Here is an 8552-nt window from a genome sequence, read left to right on the forward strand (position 1 = left end):
CGGCAGTTGATCGACCGGACTATCCAGAACCCAGTGGGGTGCTAGCACAATCTCTAGAAGACTCGCTAGTGAATTCTAGTGATCGTCTGACGTGTGCAGAGCGCTGGGCAGTGATCCTGGAGGAACGTGAACGAGTGGAAGCCTGTCTGGCGTCTGGGGTGACAGCAGGGGATTCGGCCGACGGTCAGCCTTCCGAAGAACCCTTCGACACGTACACGACAACCCATGGAGGATGCAATAATGCGAACGAAGCCTCGGTAGCGCGTACACACGAACTACTGAGGTCGGTAAACGTGGTACATACGCCAACGAGTGCTCGTTTCAAGTCTGGGGTGACAACGGAAGCGACAAGTAACAGCACTGAATTAGATGGAGTAAACATTTTTGACGAAGCTGTCCTGGCCTTGTGTGCAACCAAATCTGCGAACGAGACATCGGTGGTTAACCCAGAGGATGCAGGCATCGCGCTGAAGGTGTTGAATACGGGACCGAGTGTTCATTGCAAGATTGGTGCGAATGCCGAACTGTCAAGACAGCGGCCGACTGAGGAGCTGAACAAAAGTCAACAACCCAATATGTCGGTGGCCCGCGCATTCAATATTGCGAACGACGACTCGGCAGATGGCCCAGAGATGGGAAACCAGGATGGGAAGGAGATGGACCCAGCGCCGACTGTTGAAATCAAAGCGGATGCCGATGTTGAATCAAGGGAAGAATCCGTAGCGACGTTGGACGGAGCGTACATCTCGGTTGCTCGAGTGTTAACGACCGAAGGAAATGAAGCAACGGAGGATACGAGAAATGATTTCTACGAACACCCAGCTAACGACATTGGCTTGGAAGACTACGCGAAGGAGCTGGCATTTCTGCCGGACCTGACCGAAGAGGTCAACACGACAATAGACTACACTGCGGCCAATGTTGCTGATCCCCACCTGTCGACAGATCGCCGAGAGCGTCTGGTCGCAACGCTAAGGAACCACGAGCGCATCCTGATTGCTAGTGGTAACGCACTGCCGCCGCCAGCCTACGGCGCGGTATGCGATATTGACACACAGGGGAACGCCCCGATTAAACAGCGTACCCGGCGCGTGCATCTACGATTTCTCGGCAAGCTGTACGAGCTGCTGCGCGCCCTGCAGCGAGCTGGACTGATCGTCTTTTCAGACAGTCCATGGGCATCGCCGATCGTGATTGTGATGAAAAAGAACGGGCTGGACATCCGGCTCCAAGATGGTGAATGCTATCACCGCGATCATGGAGTATGCAATGCCGCTAGTCGACGACCTGTTAACAGATCTCGAGCGCTACCTATGGTTCTGCTCGCTGGATGCAACAAGCGGCTTCTGGGCGGTCATGATGACCTTGCGAGCACGTAAAGTATTTGCGTTCGTCTGCGCACTCGGACATTTCGAGTGGTTACGCATGCCCTTCGGGTTAAAGAATGCGCCGATGATCTACCAGCGTATGATCGACAACGCACTCTGGGGGTTCGTTCAACCTAAAGGAGGTTGGTTTGAATACTCGGAGAAGATGCGTTTAGCTGAAGAACAGGCCAAGGAACGTCGTGGGCCAAGCGCCGAGGGTTCGTTTCAAACGAAGTTCGCGGCAGACCGCGAAGCACCGGTAGAGACCGACCCTGTACTACAACTCGTCAACAGCCCCGTCGCTGACCTGTTTACGAACGGGGAACCGGACGAATCATCGCTGGTACCGGTGTTTGGTCGACGGTCGTTTTTGGATGATATTTGCTTCGGTGGCGAGGATTTCGACAGCTGCCTGGCGACGCTGGACCGATTGCTGGCAAGATTTGCACAGTGTCGGATCAGCATTAGTCTCACCAAGAGCATCTTCTGCCAGCCCAAGGTGGACTTTTTGTCGCATAAAATATTGTCAGAAGGAATCAGGGCTGATCCGATGAAGCTTGCGGCCATTACCGAGCTTTCGTTCCCAACGAGTAAGAAGGGCATGCAGTCGTTTCTTGGAGCGGTTAATTACTACAGCCGCTTCATTCAAGACTTCGCGGTCTACGGTGCGGCGCTGTACCAGCTCAAGGATGAGGACTTTGCCGTTGAAGGTAGCCTTTCTGTGGTACGTTGTTCCTTCGAAAAATTGAAGACGAGTGTTTCACATTCACCCATCCTCAGGCACTTCGATCGGTCGAAGGCAGTTCACGTCATGCTCTTTGCGAATGAATGGGCGTTGAGCACTACGCTAATGCAAGAACATGAAGGCAAGTTACACCCCGTACGGTTCCTCGGTCGTGTGCTCAAGGAGGCCGAGATGAACTACCATCCTGCCGAGAAGGAAGTTTTGGCGTTACTTTTGCTGTTGAAAGTCTGTTACGTCCAGCTGGCAGGAAAGACGCTACATGTCTATACACGATTCTCGACGTTAGAGTGGGTGCACAAGTCGAAGTCTCTCTTCGGACGCGCGGTCCAGTTCGCCGTACTGCTTTCGCAGTGGCATTTGAAGGTGCAGCGCGTGAAGGAGAAAGATGTCGCCTTCGCATAGCTACTGCAGTCAAGCATCACGAGCTTCGTCGACCTGGAAGACTCGCTCGCGCCGGTGGCACCTCCAAACAAGGGTTCTCCGACTATTCGAATGGACCCAGCGTTGCTGTACGCCAGGCTTCCCCGTAATTACAGCGGATTAGTCATGTCTTTTGACGGTTCAGCGAAGACAGAGAAGTACGGTGGCTACGGGAGTTGTTCATGGGTGCTGTGGAGTCTTCCTGAGTGGAAGATAGTGATTGCTGCAAACGCTTACCTCTCGGCCACCACGGTGAATGAGGCAGAGTACACAGGGATGATTAACGGTGTCAAGGCTGCTATTGCGCACGGTGCCGAGGATTTAGTCATCGTTGATGACTCAAGGCTCACAATTCAACAATCACTAGGGGTGATCGCATGCAGGAAGGAAATTCTGCTAGCGCTGCTGAATATTCACAAGGAACTCGCGGCCAAGCTTCGATCAGTGAAATATCTTCACGTTGTACGAGAATACAACGCTGCCGCGGATTCACTAATCACTGAAGCGCTGGAATCGAAGGTCAGTCGTGTCAGCTTGGCTGAAACTCGCAAGTCGGAACTGGCGTCGCTCAATCGTATCCAGGAAATGATCTACGAGCCGGATGAAGACTATGTAGGTGTTTAGTCACGTGGAGAAGAGCGTCAAGTACATGTACTGTCAGGCAGCGAGTCTTCAAAGTGGAAAACCTTCGAAAAATTCGTGGTTGATTACAGCTCACCAGAGTACGATTTTGGTAATATTGCAGTGATGACTAGGCGACAGACGAAAGTCAAGAAACGCATTAGGTTTGCAGATGAACACTCGGAGGGGGTTTCACAAGCTCAAGAACAGCATGAAGAACGCCAGAGACGTCCACCGAAGATTCAAGCGGCGAAGATCTGCCAGACCATCCTCACAAGACTGTACCAGCGGCATTTCCCGATGCGGAAGATGTTGACCCGGTAGCGATACAGCGGGAGAGACGAAGAAGGATAACGGCGGCACAAGACGAGGAGCAGAAGTGGTCTAACATCAAGAAGGTGTTTCAGGGCCAAGCAGAAGAGCTAAGTTATAAAGAAGCTCGAGATGCCTGGAGGTATGCTGACCGGTTCGTGTTATCAGAAGACGGCGTGCTTCACTATCTTGGATTGAATCGTCGATACGACCACGGTTGGCAAAAAGAGACCAAGCTGCGGCTTGTGGTACCGACAACGATGATTCAGGAGGTCTTGCAAGACTGTCACGACTCGCTGGAAGGTGGATATCAAGGTGTGGTGAGAACGTTCCATCGCGTTAAGTCTGATTATTATTGGGTCGGCTTGTACGCTGACGTGGAGAAGCATGTGAAGTCATGTCCAGATTGCAGCTCGAGTAAAAGCCGTCCACAGCTTCGTGGCTACTCGCCTGGCAACGTACTAGCCAAACGGCCGTTCCAGATCGTCTCGATGGATTTTGTGATCCCACTACCGAAATCTCGCAGGGGCAACACTGCGTTGCTCCTATTTCAGTGCTCCTTCACGGGATTCGTTATTGCCAAGGCTATGTCGGATACAACGGCGCTGAGTGTTGCCCAAGTGTTCGAAGAATGTGTGTACCGACGGTTCGGAGCCCCATCACTGATAAGGCACGACCGTGACCCACACTTCATGAGCGAAGTGTTCCAAGCATTTGCAGAGATGATGCAGTCAAGATCAAGAGCGACTTTGAGCTATCGGCCACAGGCTAATGGACAGCAGGAACGCTCGGTGAAGTCGGTAATGGGTTCCGTACGGGTATACGCGGAAGACCCTCTACAGCAAGATTGGGACGAAATCGCGGAGAAGCTGGTATTTGCTATTAATACTTCTCAGGACACTACGAGGTAGGAAACACCGTTCTACCTAGTTCACGGTTGGGATGCGCAGTCGACGTTGCAGGCGATCTCGTCATCACTCAAACGAGGACTCGGCAAGCAGTCTGACACACTGGCGTGACGGCGTGAGATCAATCGACAACATGAGATCGCCCTCACTATGGCCAAAGATTATCAGGCTGTAGAAAAGAAGCGACGGGCTAAAAAGCATAATTATGCCCTGAGTCGACTGGAAAAAGCCGCTGTACCTCAACCAAGTGGAAAAAAACACTCGGTGGACCCTCCAGAAGCTTAGGAAGAGACAGATGATCCTGCAAGAGCCCCACCGAGATCCCTTTTTGAGATTGGGAGCCGGGCGTGGTTGTACATGGAACGCGTCAAACCAGGCTTGACGAAGAAATTAGCTCACCGGTGGCATGGACCTTTTAGGATCAAGCGCAAGGTGGAAGAGTTTGCGTACGAGCTGGAACTGCCGGACCGAAATTGGTATCGCTTTTACCCAGTGGTGCATGTGTCAAGACTCAAGGCTGTCAACGAATTCAACAGTCGACCGAACACTCGGTTGGTACTTGACGCGACTAATGAAGCAAGACTCGACTTCGATGAGGAACTACTGCCTGAGGACAGCTGGGAACCAGACCAAGTTGCCGGTGAATATGAAGTCGAGGCCATCCTCGACGACAGAACACCATTGACGACGAGCACGGAGCGTGCTGTACGCGAGTTCAAAGTCAAGTGGGTGGGCTATGAAGATCCAACTTGGGAACCAGCATCCAACTTGTCATGTGGAGGTCTGCTGTACGACTATTTGCGAGCCAAGAAGAGCGAGAATCGGCTGCAGATGGCGCAAGTGGCGGACGAAGACTAGCGTGACTGGATCACGTGTGAACTGTCCACAGGGCGATGCAGCCTGTGGTAACAGACAATTTGTTGTTGCAGTAACGAAAAACGTTACTGCAACAACAAATTGTATATGCATTTGAAGAACATCATGAACATGATTACGCTGTGAAAGTGGATTAAGAATAAGAAAACGTGAATGCCGACCGGGGGGCGACCACTGAAAACGAAACTTCGCTGGACACATCAACAGTTAGCTGAGATGCTGGAGAACGTCGTGGAGCATGCAGCGAGGATTCAAATCGATTCCAATTGCCTGGCCGCGGTGGCCAAGAGTGCTAACGAAGTCGAGTCACCACTCTCCTTCTCCTCTTCATCAGGAACTTGAGCCTCGGCAGCTGGAGCTGCAGCCGAACCCTGCGAATCCTCGGTACCAGCTTCAACAGGAGCAGCAGTCAGAGCGGGACGTGGAGTAGCCGGTGGCGAGTCAAACAACGAACGCCAGGTCGGAATAAGTTCAGTTGAATCGAGAGACGGGTCAACGATCACGCTTCGGTACACATCCACGAAACGCGTACCACGAGGATTGAAAAGCTCCGGACTACGCTGGCACGGGAAGTACGTGGTGTTGTACGGGTGCTGATGCGGCGCATTCATCCATCCAGTACGCCAGGGCTGACGAGCGTCGAGAGCCGGAACTTCGGAAAGCCAGTCAGATGTCCGAGGTGCGAGCGACAAGTTTTCAATGGGGGTACCACGGCTTCGACGGCTCCAAAAGCAGTTCGGGACGAATGAACGGCACGCCGGAAGCACTAGAGGAAACCGAGTCACGACTCCACGCCATGTACTGCTCACGGTACTTGTTACGAAGACGATCGGCACGACGATCGCGCTCGCTGAAGAGTTTCTTCAGCAGAGCTCTCAGTTCCTTCAAACGTTCCTTGTCATGGTCAACCTTTTTAGCTTCTTAAGCGAGACCTCGTTGAATACCAGCCAACGGAAGCCAGTGGAGACGCTCCCACAACGCGAACCCGATGTCACCTTGCTTACCGCCGTCACCCCGAAGGTTCGCCCAGATCATCTTGAGACGGGTCTCAATCGGAGCACGCTTGGAGATGGGGACGCTTGAATGGAAGTCGACAGTGTCGAAGAGACAGGCTTGAAGAGGATAGAGCTGCCGAAGTTGCTGGTATGGGTGATCAGGATGCGAATAATCAAAGTACGCTTGGAGACCCTCCAACGTTGTACGCACGGTCACCTCACCAGCTGGTTCGGGAAGGGTTAAGCTCAAGAGTCGCTCGAAACACTTCTTGGCGCCTGCGTCAGTAAACTCCATGTCCACGTACGGAAGAACCCACGGTGGCAAGGTGGACAAAGCCAGGTCGACCACCAGACAACACTCGTTGAGGCAACGGCTCAACCGACGGTGCACCACCACGACGCGGAACCGAAGTGTAGGTGGCCGTGATCATGCGCCCAGGTCCAGCATCGAGAGTCTAAATAGGCGGACGAGGAGACACCGGAACAAGAGGAGAAGATGCTGGTGCTGGGTGACTTGCCGGTGGCGAAGGAGGCGGACCGGCAACTATGATTGGAGAAGTCATCATCGGCGAAGGATTTGGCCGAGGTGGAGTCGGAGGACGAGCTGGGCCAAGATTGCTCCAATTTCTCTTGGAATCTTCAATATCTTCGTCATCGAGTGTGCTTGAATGATCGGTAGGTGGCGAAACATCACCTCCACCACTGGGAGCATCAGGAGAATCATCCACCGAAGGTTCATTATCATCCACGTCATCTCCACGATCGTCATCAGCATGTCCATCGTCATCAATCTCCATCGAAAAGTCGGGCGAAGACACGCTTGGTACGACAGCCGTCGGAACAGTCGGAGCCGGCTTTGAAGACACGGAGGCTAGTGGAGCAGCTTCAACAGGGGTAGACCCTGCTGTAGAAACCACTCCCGAGACTTCAACTGTCTTGGACGTCGCAACAGACGCCGAAGCAGACTTGCCTTGTGGGACAGTGTGGTCCGACTCTTCACCTTCATCACTTGAGCCGAACATGAGTCGCATTTGCTCGGCCTCGCGCAGAGCTTCCTCAGCAGCACATATGTCGGCTGGAGAAGGAGAAATCGTTGAAGCTGGTGGCTTGGCCGCATCGGGTGGACCCTGAGGCGGGGGCGAAGGCGCGTCAGGAGAATCGGGAACATCATCGTGATCCCCAGGGCCCACGTCTATACCCGAAGACTCGGTGGCAGTTTCTTGAACCGGTGGGACGCTGCTTGAACCAGCATTCCCCATGTCCACGTCACTCTGGTCGCCGCTGAGGTCGACCACGGCAGGAGTTGAGGAAGACGCTGGTGGCGACCATGAACTTGGAGAAGACGGTACAGACTTGGACCGAGTCTTCATATGACGTCGGGGCGACTTGGCAGGAGAATGAGGACGAGATTTCTTGCGCTTCTTCTGGGCCGCCTTCTTCCACGCCTTCGGGCCGAACAGCGATCTACGAGCAGACTTGGGAGTTGAAGTATCGGCAGGTGGCGCATCACCGAGACCGGCAGCTGCCATCGAAGTACTGGCCTTGTCCGTTGGGATTGGCGCCTTGTCTTCGTCAGAGTCGTCCGGCTCGTCGTCTGAATCCTCGCCACCTGGTCTAAGACGCTTATGGGACTTCCCATGGGCCACTTGGTAAGCGGCCTTGGCCAAAGCTGCCGGAAGGGCTTGAGGATCGTCCGAAGACGCGGTGGCAGACTAGATGCGCCGCAAAGCGACTAACGTCTCCTGATCCAAGTCCAGCGCGTCCAGGTCCAGCTCACCCGCAGTCAGACCTATCACAAAAGATTGTGAATGAACGTTAGCTGCTGAACACACGGTGGAAGGAGCGACATTAGGAACGTACCATCAACAGCCAGACGAAGTAACTCGGGATCCATCCCGGCCAGACTCACGTGTGCACGGAGGGTGCGATTCGCTTGGAGGAGGCGAGTGTTACGGTCTTGCTGGTTCTCGAGGACCTTGAGCGTGTCGTTATCAACATACTTGCCCTGGGCAAGCTTTACCAGACGGAGGTGAAGCTTCCGAGTCTGCTCGGTATTCGCTCCAATAGAAGACTTGTACACCTCGCGTTCGCGAGCCAACTTCTTCTGCAACGTGCTGATGAAAACGTCCCGAGCTTGGACCTCGCAGTGCAGACGATTCAAGTCTTCTGCGTGTCGCTCCATAGTGGCTTGAACGGTGGCGAGCATGGCGTCGTTCTTGGCATTCGACTCGCGGAGAATCTTGACGTTGTGGTGAAGGGCTTCAATCTCAGCGTTGGTAGCCTTGAGGAACGCCTCCGCGTTCTCACG

Source organism: Phytophthora infestans, genomic scaffold (assembly GCF_000142945.1).
Source record: "Phytophthora infestans T30-4 supercont1.2 genomic scaffold, whole genome shotgun sequence".
NCBI classification, from domain to species: Eukaryota; Oomycota; class Peronosporomycetes; order Peronosporales; family Peronosporaceae; genus Phytophthora; species Phytophthora infestans.